The 17,304-nt window shown below is 35.7% G+C and overlaps 1 protein-coding gene and 1 non-coding gene across 5 annotated transcripts in view; both read right to left on the bottom strand.

Moving 5' to 3' along the window:
• The window catches only part of DLG2 (discs large MAGUK scaffold protein 2), a 2,018,366-nt gene that overhangs the window by 666,573 nt on the left and 1,334,489 nt on the right, over positions 1 to 17,304 (bottom strand). The gene's annotated exons all lie outside the window — the stretch shown is intronic.
• LOC111724635 lies at positions 15,235 to 15,370 on the bottom strand. Its single transcript, XR_002772899.1, has one exon. It is a non-coding gene; the product is annotated as a small nucleolar RNA SNORA3/SNORA45 family (small nucleolar RNA).

Genomic DNA, 17,304 nt, shown 5'->3' with positions numbered 1-17,304 from the left:
CAGTGTGCTGTTTTTATATACAATTTGAAATATTTTCATCAAACTGGTTAACATAGCCTCCATGTCATTTTCTTAGTTATTGTGTTAAGACATTCATATTCTACATTTAGAAAGATTCACATTATATATGCATATTCTAATTAACATTTCAAAGTTCCCTGGTAGGGTAGATGAAATACTGCAGGTTTATATTTACTCCATAGGTCTTTAGTTTTCAACCCAAGAAAACAATGTCATTTGCCTACTTAAATAGTATCCAGGTTCTCTTCATAAGGAGGGTTGATACCATCCAGGTTGGGATATAACTTTGCTATTAAAAGAAAGCATCCAAGCCGGGAGTTGTGGAGGGTGCCTGCAGTCCTAGCTACTCGGGAGGCTGAGACAGGAGACTCGCTTGAGCCCAAGAATTGGAGTTTGCTGTGAGCTGTGATGCCACAGCACTCTACCCAGGGGGGATAGCTTGAGGCTCTGTCTCAAAAAAAAAAAAACAAAAAACCCCCCAAAACACCAAAAAACAAAAACAAAAAAAAAAAGAAAGCATCCAATGTCTACAATAGGCTTTACTGAAATCATAGGAGAGTGAAGGGTTTTTAGCATAAAAGAAGCAACATTTCAACCTTTAACTGAAGGTTATTTAAAACATATAATCATGAGAGCCACTGTAGAAGTTAGGAAAGATATTTAAAGGCCCTAGTGTCAATTATTCAGTAGAAGAGCATGGGTTATGTTCTGCCTAAGAACACCTATGACAAGAAATTCCACAACTTTCTTTGACTAGGTTTTGGGGGAAAAGATAGAATGAAAAAGGAACTAAGAATAACTCTATTTTAATTTGTGGAAATACAGTGCCTTTCAAACCAGTGTACCAGTATGGTATTCTTTAAATATTTTTTCTTATTTAGAGAGTGGTTGCTTACAGAGTGATCGAGCTCTAAGAAGTATTTACAACAATTCACCCCAAACCATAATCTTGTGTATCATCACTCAGCAAGACTAAAGCTGTTGTGAATGGTTTCTGTAATCTTCTGGGAGTTTACAATCTATTGTTAGCTGAACTTGCCTTAGTGGCCTCACCCTATTCCCAATCAGTTTATCAATATTTGACTTTCAATCCTGTCTACCACTGGGCCAGAGATATGAACAGAACCTTCTCTAAGGAAGACAGAAGAATGGCTAACAAATATATGAAAAAATGTTCATAGTCACTAATCATCAGAGAAATGCAAATCAAAACCACCTTGAGGTATCACTTAACCCCAGTGAGAATAGCTCACATCACAAAGTCCCAGAGTTGCAGATGTTGGTGCTGATGTGGAAAGAGGGGAGCACTTTTACATTGTTGGTGGGACTACAAACTAATATACGCTCTTTGAAAATAAATATGGAGAATCCTCAAGGAATTCAAATTAGATCTCCGATTTGACCCCACAATCTCACTAGTAGGCATCTACCCAGAAGAAAAAAAAATCATTTTATCATAAGGACAAGTGCACTAAATTGTTTATCGCAGCTCAATTTACAATTGCCAAGATGTGGAAATAACATAAATGCCCATCAACTCAGAAAGTGATTAACAAATTGTGGCATATACATACTATTCAGCCATAAAAAGATGATGACTTCACATCTTTGGTATTATTTGGGATGGAGTTGAAACACATTCTTCCTAGTAAAGTATCCCAAGAATGGAAAGGCAATTATCCAATGTACTCTGTACTAAAATGAAGCCAGTAGATGATTGAATGCATGCCCAATAGGAGAAAAACTCATTTCAGTTCAAGTTGAGGGAAGGGAAGAAGGGAGAGAGAGTGGCTCTGAATGGGCCTGATATAGGGGTGTTTGGCATACCTTTGAGTGTGGAAATAACCACGAGAGGACTCTATCTAACAAACTCAGATATTTTGATCTGCTTGTTTATACCCTCACATTAACCTGAAATAAAAATAAATAAATAAATAAAATATATGACTTTCAATTCATTAAATTCTCTTTTTAAAAAGGGTATTTGATCAGAAACACTTCCCATAATATGCAAGAAACCTGGTAATGTTTGTGCCTCTGACAGTTTTTGACCTGGACAGTTGCGGGGTTGACCTTCTTGTTGTTCCAGCTCTAGCCCTGACCAGTCTCCTATTTACCTTGATGACCAGAAAAGTGAGAAGAATGGCATTTGTAGGCCTGGACAATCAGTAAAATAGGTGGAATTTTCCACTGTTTGAAAAAATGTGTTTTTCCTCAGACATTTGATTTTTTTTAACCTGATAGTTCTGTGGTGACAGCTGGTAGGTTTCTATGGTGGCCAGAAAACCAGATTGATACCACACACTGTCCTGCACTGTTCTGTGCATGTGGCATCCTTGGCATCCTGTGGCAACTGAGTTAAGAGAATGACCCGCAGCCCACTCATATTTAAGCCTGGTGAGCAAAGTTCCAATTTCATAAACTTTGAATTTTTTACATATTTTTTCTTTACAAAAGCCTTTAGTTAATTTTATTGCTTTTTATCCCCCATCAGTGTTTTAGTAACCACCTGCCTAGGTGATGATGTAAATTGATTTTGAGATGTATTTTTATCTTGGGAAAAGAGGTTTTCATGAATAACACGTGTCAACTATTTATTACATGCTTTAATGTTCTTTAGTTGGAATTTAAATAATAATTTCTCTGAAATTTTTGTTAGTTTTTTGCCACCTTTGTATTTTCATTAAGGCAAGGAGCATACCTGAACTTCAAAATGAATGCCTTTTTGTACATCTTCATAAAAAGTGCTAAAGCAGGTATATCAGAGCACTGGCTTCTTTAGACTAAGCACAATCCCACCCAATAAACAATTATTGAATATGCATAAAATGCCAATGCCAATAGTAAGTACTGAGAAAATAAAAGCTTTTGAGATACAGCCATATTCTAAGGACACACACAGCTTCTAAGGCACCAAAACACAAACATACTGAGTCCTCACAGAAGTGTGATATTTAATATATAAAATATAGAGGTGGGCTGGAGCCACAGCTCACTATTGCACATGTAACGTATGCGCAGATTGACTTACTATTTGTTGTGTATAAGTAGTATAGAATATAATAGATGATAACTAATCTTGCCCTTATTATAAGTATTATGATTTAGTAAATAAGATATATCTCTGATTATTATTGTTTTAGCACGTAACACTACTATTGGATTTAGTGGGAAAGTGATAATATTAGAGATCAAAGCCTCAGGTTCCATTGCCTCTTGCCACTTCCAGATCAAGGCCAGAGTCACATCACTTTGCTTCACCTGTATCTGTAGCATATAGCACAATGCTTAACACAAAGATGGATGGTGACTACATGAATGAGTAAATAAATGAATCAATGATCAAGTAAGGAGGTTTTTATGTGGGTTAAACCAGATGCTCACAAAGAAGACCCTGGCTACTATCTGATGTGATTCCTACAGGGCCTAGATCTTTTACAATTCCTAGTTCTTACACACTCAGCTCTGAGATCAGCTCTTCTCAGGAGTCCTGACTGTACAGGGTCACACCATCACCAAATACCCACACATCTACGTACACACACTCACTGGCATTTCTCTTCCTTCCTACTTACCAATATTTATCCTGCCCTTGTACTGGAAGATTTCTTATAGCAAATATGTTATTGTGGTTTCTTGCTCTTTACACTTGAATCTATGTACATGCTCCTCCTACTCAGTAGGTAAGAACATGGGTTTCAGAATAAAGAAAAGATATAGACTTGAATCCCCTTTCGTTTATGATGTATATGATATGGTCAACTGTCTTAATTTCTAAACCTCAAGTTCTTTCTGTGAAGAATGATACTAACAATACATGTACCTCTTCCTCATAGGGTTATTGTAAAGATTATATTAGGTAATTGGTATGAAACACTTAATACATCTTAGATAATTGAAGAGATTTTAGCTAAAATTCCACACAATCTTCAGACTCTACTTCATAAAATTATTCTTTTTTTTATTGTTTGGGATTTATTGAGGGTACAAAGAATTAGGTTATACTGATTTCAGTTGTTAGGTAAAGTCCCTCTTGTAATTGTGTCCTGCCATACAATCCCTCCTTCCTCTTTATAAAATTCTTGAAAGAAATAAATAAGATTACACATATTACTGTCTGGCACACAGTAGGTCTTCAATAGTAAGAGCTATTATTCTTAGTTGTGAATAATAAATCTGTAAGGGCCATAAGATTTATTTGATCAAACATTCACTGTTTGCTTAACTCCTCAATAATATGTTCAGGCAGAGTGGGGACCAAAGATCCCATTCTTGGCAAGAGGAAATACCCCAAGAAAAGTGGGGGGGGGAAGTAAGCTAAGTAAGGCAGAACAAAGGAAAGTCAGCTACTTTACCTTTAAACCAGCCACCAGTAAATTTCTTATCTGAGCACGTTTCCTGTTTTTCCTAGAAGCCTGGCCTGTTGGAGATATAGCTTACTTGCACCCCTGCTTGGTCTGAAGGCATAATGGCCACAGAGGAAGCTGTTGCAAGGTCTAGCAAGAAACGTTAACTAAGCCACCTCCTGTCCAGTTAACAAAGTAAATACCCATTGTAGAGATTTGTATTTGGCTGGGGCAGAGATCAAGGGAATAGCTAGAGCCCTGAAATGGGAGTAGGAGGATTTATATCCCTTATCACAGAGGAAGACCCTCTGTGGTGGTGATGAGAGGAAAATTCCTCTCTCCCACTGACTGTTCAGAGGAGATTGATACCAGTGGAGTTTTACCCCACAGTGAACTAATGGAATTAACACACCCCTAAGAATCTGTGTGGGTGACCACAGACAGGAGGCTGCCCCCACACAAGGCTCAGGTTACTGATTTCCCGAGGCTGCTCAGACCCTTAAAGATAATGATTATAGAAACAATAGGAGCTGATATGCTCACTCAGAGAAACTGCTGTGTCTTTATTCCCTTCTTCAGCTTACCTTCTGGGCTAATGAACAATAGCCTTCAATAAAAGCTGAGAGGAATTGACACTCAGGCTACCCTCAGAACTCCACAAATGGGCAGTGGTTCCCTATGTTCCCACCTTTGAAAATTCTGTGCGTCTTGTCTCTTTCTCTCTCATTTCTAACTTTAGTTAGTTGCCGCCAGATCCACAGGTCTTAATGGACCTTGCCCTGGGGCGGGACCCCAGCAATATGATATATTACTTAATAAGCACACTTGCCTTTTTTCCTACAAAATACACTAAAAACCTTTTCTTAAAATCCAAATACCTTTTTCTAAAACCCATCTAAGTTGCACTGCCTTGTGCACAGGAATTATCATCTCAACTGAATATTCCCCTAATCGTCTCTCCATTCACTTTTGTGTTTTCTTCTTAATTTTCCCTTGCCCAATATTGTCCTTATGTTACTCCTCTATTGACACTCACTTCCCTAAGGCTGCTCTCACGGCATTCCCTACATCCCCCTCTTCACTACAGCACAGATCTTATCTTACTTGTTTTTGCAGCTCCATAGCTTCTGGCACCACACCTTTTTCATAGAAAATCACCAGAAAAATCTTTAGAACCAAGTCACCTTTGAACTCCAAAAGTGTAATTCTTATTCAACTTTATGGAACTATGGGCAGTCACTAACAAGAGCTGTTCTTTCTTATGAAGTAGAGCTTGAATTAATCCCTCCATCTCAGGAAATGTTTTATAAATATATATGTCCATGGGTAATTTACAATTTAAACACTGAATAAATAAATGAAAACATCAATGTGGTAGTTATTGAGTACCTACCATATAGGTAGGCACAAAGAGGAATGAAATGTGGTTCCCGCCCGCAGAGAATGCAGTCTGGTATAAAGAGGCAAATGAATGAAACCTGGAACAAAGTGATACGGCTGCTGGTAGACGCCGGTAAAGTGTAGCAGCTTCAGAGGTGATACAGAGAAGGAAACAGGCAATTCTACTGGGAGGGAGTCAGAAAAGCCCTCACAGAGGAGGAGTGATGATCTGAATGTGTTCATGTACAGGTGTTCATCAGAATGGGTATATGAAAGATGATCCTACAAAGGTCAAGGTAACAGGCAACCACATTCTCAGAGTGCGTCACTGGTCTTAGTTAGAAGATTTGTAGTCTCAGTTCTGTGGTTTAACATGCTGGTAGCCTTGGCCATATTGTGATACTTCAATTTTCTCCTGCATGTAGATAATCTCAGAGGTCTCTCCCAGCTCTGGCCTTCTAACATCAAGCCTTCTCTCATGGCCTACTATACCTGACCATCTTTATGGATTTTTCTATTTTCTACTTCAAAAATTTTAATTGGGAACCCATAATCTTCCTGGCTGGTATCTGTCTAACCTCTGAGTATCTCTGCTACAACCTTCCTACTAAATCCACAGGATTACCCAGCAGGTAGGAAACTAAAGGGCAGATCACTCCCTCTCCTTAGCTCCATCCAAGGCCATCACCATCAACAGTTTTCCCGTTTCTATTCCTCAAAGATCTCAGGCTTTGGGGGGAAATAACAGGCAGCTATTTCTGTACTAAAAGGAAGACTAAAGGTAAGAAAAGTTTCTCTCCCTCAATCCCAAAGAAAGAAGAACTGAAGGAGGCTGAGGCTCACTATCCATATCTTTTGAAAATTATATTTAACTTTAAATGTCTCTGCTGAATATATGAAAAAGTTGAGTAATGAAAAAATGAAAATCAATCCACTTTCATGGAAGCTCTAATCAGGAGACATGCACAAGTAGATGAAACCTGGAGGTTTTCATGTATACCACTAACTCTTCAGCACCTTCCTTAACTAATATTCTTTCTCCCAAACTATCTTGACTGCCTAAAAACATGCCCTTTTTTCAAGTTGAGGCATTATCACAGAGAAATGAAAAGCTTAGAATATAGAATCAAAAAGGACTGGATTCCACACAGTTCTGTCACTTATAAACTGTTACTGGAATTCATTCTTCTTGTGCATTACACATATTTGTGATAGTATTAATATCACTTATTTTAACAGTAGTCAGAGTGGATCAATAAACTGTGGTATATGTACACCATGGAATACTATGCAGCCATAAAGAAAGATGGAGACTTTACCTCCTTTATGTTTACACGGATGGAACTGGAAAATATTTTTCTTAGCAAAGTATCCCAAGAATGGAAGAAAAAGTATCCAATGTACTCAACTCTATTATGAAACTAATTTATAGCTATCATAGGAAAACTATAACCCAATTTTAGCCCAAGAATATGGGGAAAGGGAAAAGGGAGGGGAGGGGAGAGGGGAGGATGGGTGGAGGGAGGGTGATTGGTGGGATCACGCCTATGATTTATCCTATAAGGGTACATGTGAATCTTACTAAATGTAGAATATAAATGCCTTAACACAACAACTAAGAAAATGACATGAAGGCTATGTTAACCAGTTGGATGAAAGTATCCAAATTGTATATAGAAACAACTCACTGTACCCCATGATAGTATTAATGTACACAGCTATGACTTAATAAAAAAATTAAAAAATAAAAAAAAACAGTAGTCAGCAAAAGATTTTCTGTTTAACCTTTGTAGAGCACTCTTGTAAGATATGTATCTGGTTATTTTAGGAACACTATGCAGTTAAAATGAGAGTGTTTTAGAAATACGCAGTATTATAAAAACCCAATCAGTTTATATTTCTTACTTTCAGTAAACACAAACTACAAAAACAATTATTGATATTCTTAGTTAAGATTTTAATTTTGGTAAAAGTGCTATTCCTGTTATTCACCATAATGTTTTTTACCAGTAAACTCAGATTTCAAAGAAAAAATTCTAATCTTAATTAAACAAATTTCTGAGTTCAGTGAACTGCAAAATCATAGCTTCTACCAAATAAAGAAAATACTATTCAGTATACTAGAATCTGTTCCATTCTTGAATGATTTTCTTTTGTTTATTTTTATTTTCTCTGACTTTTCTTTTTATTAAATCTTTATAACACACAAAATTTTGGGTCCAGAAAATTGATCATAACTAAGTTTTTTTTTTTAAAGATTTAATTAGAAACCATTGTTTAAAAATTAAGTCACTTTCTACAAAATTGTCATAATTTTTTCTCAGAATTTCTGCCCAGAGAAATTAAGGAAAATGGCTTAAGGTTCTTACATGTATAATAAGAAAATTATTTCCTATATACAAAGTTGTCTTGATTAAAGGCTTCTGTAATGAAAGGAAATATAGTTACTTATTATGATCAGAATTGAATTTACCTTTGATTTGAAAATAGCATATTTCTTTCCAGTTCTGCTCCCTTCCTTTCTACCATGTGCAGGATGAAGAATAACAGGTGGTTTCAATGCATTCACTTGGCTCCAGCCTGATGCAGGCTGTTGTGTTCTTTGGGCTTAAACATTTCATGACTTTGAATATGTTCTCTGAGAGCATGAATGGTGTTAAAAACGCAATTGATCAATGGTTGTAAGGCATCATAGACAAGGTTTTTTTTATTTTACTTTTTTTGTCCCATCAAGTCCCCTCCCACAACTCACCACCCCATATGCAAATTACTTGGTCATTTGCGAGCAAGTATCCAATAGAATCAAGAAATTCAAACCAAATGGCCAAAAGATTCAGGGAAACAAGAACCCAGTGAGTGCTGAACCATAACATGAGACTTTACAAAATGATGCAGCAAGCAGATAGTTGAGAATATTTTCTCAAAAAAATTTATTTGTATTCAAGGGTCCTACTCACTGTTGTCACTTCCCAATGGAGTTTAATGCCTTAATTTCTCTCCAATTATTTTATTTCAAATCTTGCAAACAATAAGCAGTCTCCCTTTTCCTCAGAATATAGGTCACCCTTTCAGCAGCTTTCAAGATCAATTCATCAATCAACAAATATTTATTGAATGACTACCCCCATCTTCTTTGCTAGCTCATGTAATCTCTTTCATCTTATTTTGAAATCACATAACTATCTTCACAACCTTGGAAAAAGCTATAAAGCCACATCTCTGCTCCTTCATCCAAAGTTCTATAATTCCAGGAAAGTATTTGTTACAAGAAAGGTCATACCAATACTTGTGAATCAGATACAAGGGAGAGCATTCTACTGTGTTTTATTTCATCTTCCTCAAAACAACTTAGGACTAGGATGGTTCTATCTCCCACTACCCTGTCTAGCTCAGTTGGTAAAATACATACAGACATTAGAAGGTTTCAAGATGTAACTTTTTCTTAGATTTGCTAACAATATCTATTTACAAACTATTTTCACATACATTGTTGCATTTGCTACTCATTACAGTCTTATATGAATATATATTAATATTACCTCAATTTTATAGATAAGAAACCGAGTCAGAGATGGTAAATGATTTGTTAAAAATTGCTCAGCTAGTAACTGTTAGTGTTTTGATGTCAATCTAGATATGTTGGACTCTGAATCTAGAGCTCCTCTTTATAGTACCGTAATTGGTAGTTATAGATAAAGCTGTAAATATCAGTGCACAAGTTCTCAGTGCCTTTGGGTAAATACCAAGGAGTACTATTTCTGGATCATGTAGTAACACTAGGTTTAGTTTAGTGAGAAATAACAAAACTGTCTACAGTAACATTTTTTTATTTTGTTTTGTTTTAAATTCTAATATGTCTAATATTACTTCAGCCATTCTGGCTCTCTTAGGGTTACTATTTGTAACCCTTTACAGAAAAAATGAATAGATTTTCAGAAACCTATGAGACAACATCCAGATGTCAATATATGTCTAAGTAGAGTACAGAAAAATAATTCAAAATACTCCAGTATGAAGGGAAAGGAACCAGTGTGCAATAATCCAGAGCCTTCCATTCCTGATAAGACCTTCCCTCAGGAGAAACTATTTTAACAGATCCTAATCTGCTGAGGTTTTATCAGAGCCCAGCATACCAGGGGAATAGAAATAATCTGTTCCACCCCCTCCTAGACATCCTGTTCCCCCTAAGGTTGGGGAGCACCATCTAAGGCCAGTACTGAGAGACACTGATGAAATTCCTGGTCCGGGGACAGAAACCCACCAATCTGTTCAAAGGAGTACAGCCAACGTCCAGTAGAGCCTGATATCTTACTTCTACATTACCAAAGACCCATTTAATGCAATTCCTTTTACCCAGTTTACCATGTTTGTCTTTCAAACAAACAAAAATATTACTCAAGTAATTTTACTAAAGTACAATGAGGCATACTAAAAGGCAAAACACACACAGTAATGAAAAGACTGAATAAGCATCAGAACTAGCATTGATCAGAGTCAGATGTGGCAGGGATATTGAAGTTATGATTAGCAGCCTCCTAAGGGATTTAATGGGAAAACTAGACAACTTGCAAGGACAGATGAATAATAGAACCAATGATGAGAATTCTATGAAAAAATACAAATGAAATTCTAAAAATAAAAAACATAGTGAAGTGCCATGCACAGAGGCTCATGCCTGGAATCTCAGCACTCTGGGAGGCTGAGGCACATGGATTGCCTGAGCTCTAGAGTTCAAGACCAGCCTGAGCAATAGCAAGACTCTGTCTCTATTAAACATAAATAAAATAAAATAAAATAGCTGGTCATTCTGGCAGCTGCCTGTAGTCCCAGCTATAGTTACTTGGAGGTAGAGGCAAAGGATTGCTCAAACCCAGGAGTTTGAAGTTGCTGTGAACTATGACACCACAGTACACTACTCAGGGTGACAGAATGAGACTCTATCTCAAAAAAACTCAGAAAACATAGTGAAGAAATAAACATTGCTTTTGATGAGCTCCTGAGGAGACTGGACATGGCTAAGAAAAGAATCTGTTAGTGTGAGGTATAATAGAAACTTCCAAAATTCCATAGCAGAGAGAAAAAGACAAGACAAAGAGCAACAGAGAGAGAAGATTCAGGAACTATGGGACATTTACAAAGGCATATAAGCACAATGAGAATTGCAGAAGGAGAAGAAAACACAGAAAGGAACAGATAGGAAGCAATAATGATGCAGAATTATATCCCAACTAATGTCAAAAACCAAACCAAGATCCAGGAACCTTAGAGAATAAACACCAAGCACCAGAAAGGTCAAAACAAACAAACAAGCAAACAAACATATAACACTTTCCTAAAACAAACCTGACACCTAAGCATATCACAGTCAAGCACAGAAAATCGAAGATAAACAAAAAAATCTAAAGAATCTGGGGTGGTGGGGCAGTGCAGCAAATATAAGAATTATGTCAGACCCCCCCTAGAAACCATGTAAACAAGACAAGAATAAAATATTTAAAGCATTGGGGGGGGGGCCTGAAATGTATTAAATTATCTTTCAAAAGGGAAAAAGAAATAAAGACTTTTTCAGACAAACAAAAATTGAAGATTTTTTTTCCTCAGTAGACATGCCTTGTAAAAAATATTACATTCTTCAGATAGAAGAAAAATCATAAAGGTCAGAAACCTGAATCTATATAAAAAGAAGAATAATGCTGGAGAAAAAGTGAAGGCAAAAATCAAAATTTATATCTTTCTTACTCTTAATGTAATAGGTAACAGTTTGTTTAAAATAATCCTAGCAATGATGTATATAATTTTATATAGATGTATATAAATGTATATTTACATATAAGTGAAATGAATAATAGCAGTGACTCACAGGACTATAGAGAGGAATTGCAATGTTTTGTTATTAGGTCCTTGTCCTCCTTGTGAGTGATCTCCATTACATCCAGATGACTGATGATACTGTTGAGTTCAACTATATTCTTACTTATTTTATGTCTTCTAAATATGTCCACTCCTGACAGAGAGGTGTTCAGTTCTCTAACTATAATAGGGGATTAATCCATATCTCCTTGAAGTTCTATCAGTTTTTACCTCATGTATTTTGCCACTTTATTGTTTAGCCCATATACATTAAGATTGACTATGTCTTCCTAGAATACTGACCACTTGATTATATAATGCCCTCTTTTTGTCTCTGTTCACTTCTATTACTTTAATATCTGTTCTGCTATTTGGAATTATACTTGAATTGGTTATAACTGTAGGGAAACTCTAGAGAAATGGCTCAAAAAGTAAAATGAGTAGTGTAATATCCATGTAAATATGTTAATAAGGTAGAGAAAAAATGATATGAAATGCTCAATTACAACCAAGAAGGCAGATAAAGTACAGAAGAAAATAATATTAGAAAATAGTAACAGATATGGCAGATATCAATCCAAGTACATCAATAATAATCTTAAATGTTAATGATATAAATTCATCAATTGAAAGACAAAGCTTTTCAGAGTTGGTTGAAAAACAAGGCATGACTATATGCTGTCTATGCTGTCTATAAGAAAACACACGGAATATAAAGCCATGAATTGATTAAAAGTAAAGGGTTAGAGAAAGATTTATCATGCAAACACTAATCAAAAACAGAGTAACAATCACTATGTTAATTTTAGATAGAGCAGACAGCAACTCAGTGGATGGGGACAGAGATACAGAGGGTCATTATGTAATAATAAAGTGGTCAATACTCCAAGGAGACATAGTAATCCTTAATGTGTGTGGGCTTAACAATGGAGTGACAAAATACATGAGGTAAAAACTGACAGAATTGCAAGGAGATATAGATTAATCCGCTATTATAATTGAAGATTTGAATACCCCTCTCTCAGAAGTGGACAAATTTAGAAGTCATAAAATCAGTAAGGATATAGTTAAATTCAATAGTGCTATCAATTGACTTGTTATAGTAGAGTACTTCATTCAACAATAGAGATCATACATTCTTCTCAAACAGACATGGAATATTCACCAAGGTAGACTACATCCTAAACCATGAAACACAGCTTCACAAGTTTAAAGAATAGAAATCATATAATGTCTTACCTCAAAGCACAATAGAATTAGACTATAAATCAACAATAGGAAGATAGCTAACAATTCCAAAATGCCTGAAAATTAAACAACAAAGTGAAGATGGGTAAAAGAAGAAATATGAAGAGAAACTGAAACTAAGTGAAATTGAAAATACAGCCTGTCAAAATGTATAAGTTTCAGTGAAAGCAGTGCTAAGAGGGAAATTTATGGCATTATGTATTACAAATGCAGAAAAATCTAAAATCAATACTGTAAGCTGCCACCTTTGAAAATTAGAAAAAGAAGAGCAAGCAAGCAGAAGAAAGAATAAAAAAAATCAGAGAAGAAATCAGTAAAATTGAAAATAGGAAACCAATAGAGTAAATCAACAAAACCAAAAGCTGGTGTTTTAAAAATATCAATAAAATTGATAAGCTCTTAGCTAAGCTATCTAAGAAAAAAGAAAACAAAAAGTTCTGGTCTCAGAATTCAAAGTGAGAACATCAGTACAAATTCCATGGGCATTAAAAGGATAGTAAGGGAACACATTAAATAACTCTATGCAGAGAAAATTGGTAACCTACATAAAATGGATTATTTTCTTGAAAGACAAAAAATGTCACAATTCAAAGAAGAAACAGGTAATCTAAATAGGACTTCAATATTAAAGAAATTAAATCAATCATTAACAACTTTTCAAAACAAAAATCACCAGGCCCAAAGGAGTTCACAGGTGAATTCTAACAAACACTAAGGAATGAACTATATAGTTTCTCTATAATCTCTTCTAGAAGATAGATGCAGACAGAATGCTTTCTAACTCATTCATCATTATTATCAAATGCTGATAGGGTCAGCATTATCCTAATACTACAAAGACATTACAATAAAAGGAAAACTACAGATCAATGTCTCTATGAACACACATGCAAAAATTCTCAACAATATGGCATATGTATACACTGCAGTACTATTTAGTCATAAGGAAAGATGGAGACTTTACAACTTTTGTGTTTACCTGGATAGAGCTGAAACACATTCTTCTTAGTAAAGTATCTCAAGAATGAAAAAAAAATTATCCAATATATTCAATACTAATATGAAACCAATACAGAAACAACTACACCCCTAACGCACACCCACACTAAAGAAAAAGCATAAGTATAGTTTAGCAAGGGGGAAGGGAGATGAAGAAGAAAGGAGGGGTATGAAGGAGGGTGATGGGTGGGATCTCACCTAATGTAATAATGTGAGGCTGTTCAGCATGTTTCTTAGGTGAAGGGCTCAACTACAACTTGAACTTTACCTCAGAAATGAAAACATTTGTACCCTCATATTAATCTGAAATTAAAAGGAAATCTCAACAAAGTATTAGCAAACTCAATTTGATGGTATGTAGTAAGAATTGTACAACATAATCAAGTGGAATTTATCTCAAGGTGATTCAACAATAAAAAACCAATTAAATATTCCATTCCAACTTCGTCTAGAACTAAACTATCAAATTCTGATGAAAGAGATCAAAGAAGAACTAAATTACTAGGGAATTTAGGAGTAGGAAGACACAATATTTTCAAGAATTTAGTTTTCAAATTGATCTTTAGATTCAACAAATCTTAATCACAATCCTAGGAAGTTATTTCATGTATATTGGCCAGCTGAATATGAAGTTTATACAGAAAGGCAAAATATCCAGAATAGCCAAATCAGAATTCAAGACAAAGAACAAAGTTAGAATACTGACACTCTTCAACTTTAAAACTCACTATAAAGCTGCAGTAATAAAGAAAGCATAATATTGGTGAAAGGATAGCCATGTATCAATGGAGCAGAATACAAAGCTCAGAAATAGACTCACATAAATAATAGTCAACTGGTCTGTGACAAAGATGCAAAGGGAACACAATGGAGCAAACAGTCTTTTCAGAAAATACTGAGTGCTCTCTCTCTCTCTCTCTCTCTCACCTTCTATCTTCCTTCTCTGCTCTCTGCCTTCCTCCTCTTCCCCCTCGCTCTTCTCCACTCTCTATCTCCTCTTCCCTGCTCTCTCCTTATCTCTCTCTCCTCCTTGATGCTGTCTGCAGCCTCCCTCCCCCTACCAATAAAGATATTTCATACAAAAAAAAAAGAAAGAAAAGAAAAGAAAAAGAAAATACTGAGAGAGCAACTGGATATTCACATGTTAAAAAAAAAAGAAAAAGAAGAAGAAACAAAAAGTCTAGGCAGATACCTTATATCTTTCACAAAAATTAACTCGAAATAGATTATAGACCTCAATGTGAAGCTCAAAACTATAAAGCTACCTGAAGATAATAGGAAAAAATATTGATGCTCTCAGGTATGACAATGGCTCTGTAGATACAACAAAAAAGACATGATGTATGAGAAAAAAGGTCTAAGCTGAATTTTTTTTTTTTTAATAAAAAAGGAATGTTACTGATCTGGGCACTAACAGGGGCACTGATTTCCCCTGCTAGTGAATCAAGACCAGCAGATTCTCTTCGAGGACTCTAGTACAGCACACCAGGACAAGGGTTGTGTCAAGATGTGACTCTAGTCTCGGCTCAGCTGGACTTTTTAACAATTAAAAACTTCTGTGAAAGACAATGTCAAGAGCATGAGAAGACAAGCCAGTCTGAGAGAAATATTTGCAAAAAACATATCAGATAAAGGATTATTATCCAAAATATAAGGCAGATGAATGGCTAACAAACATATGAAAAAATGCTCATCATCCTTAATTATTAGAGAAATGCAAAACAAAGCCACCTGAGGTATCTACCCCAGTGAGAATGGCTCACATCACAAATCTCAAAACTGCAGATATGGGCTGGATGTGGAGAGAAGGGAACACTTTTACACTGCTGGTGGTACTGCAAACTAATACAACCTTTTTGGAAGGAAGTATGGCGAACCCTTAAAGAACTCAAGCTAGACTTCCCATTTGACCCTGAAATCACCTTACTAGGCATATACCCAGAAGGAAAAAAAATCCTTTACCATAAAGACAATTGCACTAGACTTTTTATTGCAGCTCAATTTACAATTGCCAAAATATGGAAACAGCCTAAGTGCCCACCAACCCGGGAATGGATTAACAAGCTGTGGTATATGTATACCATGGAATACTATTCAGCCATTAAAAGAGATGGAGACTTTATATCCTTTATATTAACCCAGATGGAAATAGAACACATTATTCTTAGTAAAGCATCACAAGAAAGGAGAAGCAAGAATCCTATGTACTCAATTCTCATATGAGGACAGCTGATGACCTAGTACATGGTGGGAAGTGGGGGAAGGGGAGAGCAGAGAGAGGAAAGGAGGGAAGGGGCTGGAGAAGAGGATAGCAGAGAGAGGGAAGGAGGGAGGGAGGTGCAGGGTCACTTTTGGGGGGTGGGTCACAATTATGAGAGGGACTTTACCTAACACATGCAATCAATGAATCCCCAACAAAAAAAAAAAATAAAAGAAAAGAGAGAAAGATCTTTCAAGATTCAACAATGAAAATAAAGCAACTCAATTTAAAAATGTGCAAAAGACTTGAACAGACATCTCACCAAAGAAGATATGTAGATTATAAGTAAGTATTTGCAAAGACTTTCAACATTTGCCATTAGGAAACTGTAAATTAAAACAAGATACCACTACATACTTGCAAGAATGGCAAATCCAAAACACTGACAGTCTCAAAGGCCAGTGAGCGTATGCAGCAACAGAAAGTCACCTTTATTGCTGGTAGGAATGCAAAATGTTACAGCTACTGTGGAAAACAGTTTGGTTGTGTCTTACACAACTAAACGTACTGTTACCATAGGATGCAGCAGTTGTGTTATACTGGATGGTACCTGAAGAGCACTGAACACTTATATTCACACATTGATCCTCAGAGTAGTTTTATTTATAATTGTTATTTTGTTTATAAATTGTTATTTATAATTGTTAAAACTTGGAAGCAAACAAGTTATCCTTCAGTTGTTGAATGGATAAACTTTAGTACATCTGGACAATAACGTATTATTCAATATTGAAAAGAAATGAGCTATCAAGCTGCAAAAAAGACTTGGGAGAAACTTAAATGCAGATTACTAAGAGAAAGAACCCAATCTGAAAAGGCTGTGTGCTGTATATTCCTACTGCATGACATTCTGGAAAAAGTAAAACACTAAAAAGATTAGTAGTTTTGGGGGTTGGGAGAGGAAGAAATCCATAAATACAGCATAAAGGATTTTCACGGCAGTGAAACTATTTCAATTTGAAAGAATATTTTCTAGATTATTTGACTAATCGTTATTTTCTTTCAGTATTTTAAATATAATAACCATGCCTATAGTGACAATTGTTTCTGATCACAAGTCAGAACTTAATCTGACATAGTTACCATTTCATTGATAAGTTGTTTTTCTCTTTCTGTTTTCAAGATTTTATCTTTGCCTTTGGATTTGGGTGTTCAAATTTAAATGCGTAGGTATGGATCACTTTGTGCTTATCCTTCTTG

This window comes from Otolemur garnettii, unplaced genomic scaffold, assembly GCF_000181295.1.
Source record: "Otolemur garnettii isolate 467f Iridium unplaced genomic scaffold, OtoGar3 scaffold00001, whole genome shotgun sequence".
In the NCBI taxonomy this organism is placed as follows: Eukaryota; Metazoa; Chordata; class Mammalia; order Primates; family Galagidae; genus Otolemur; species Otolemur garnettii.
This window is presented reverse-complemented; position numbering and strand designations above follow the sequence as displayed.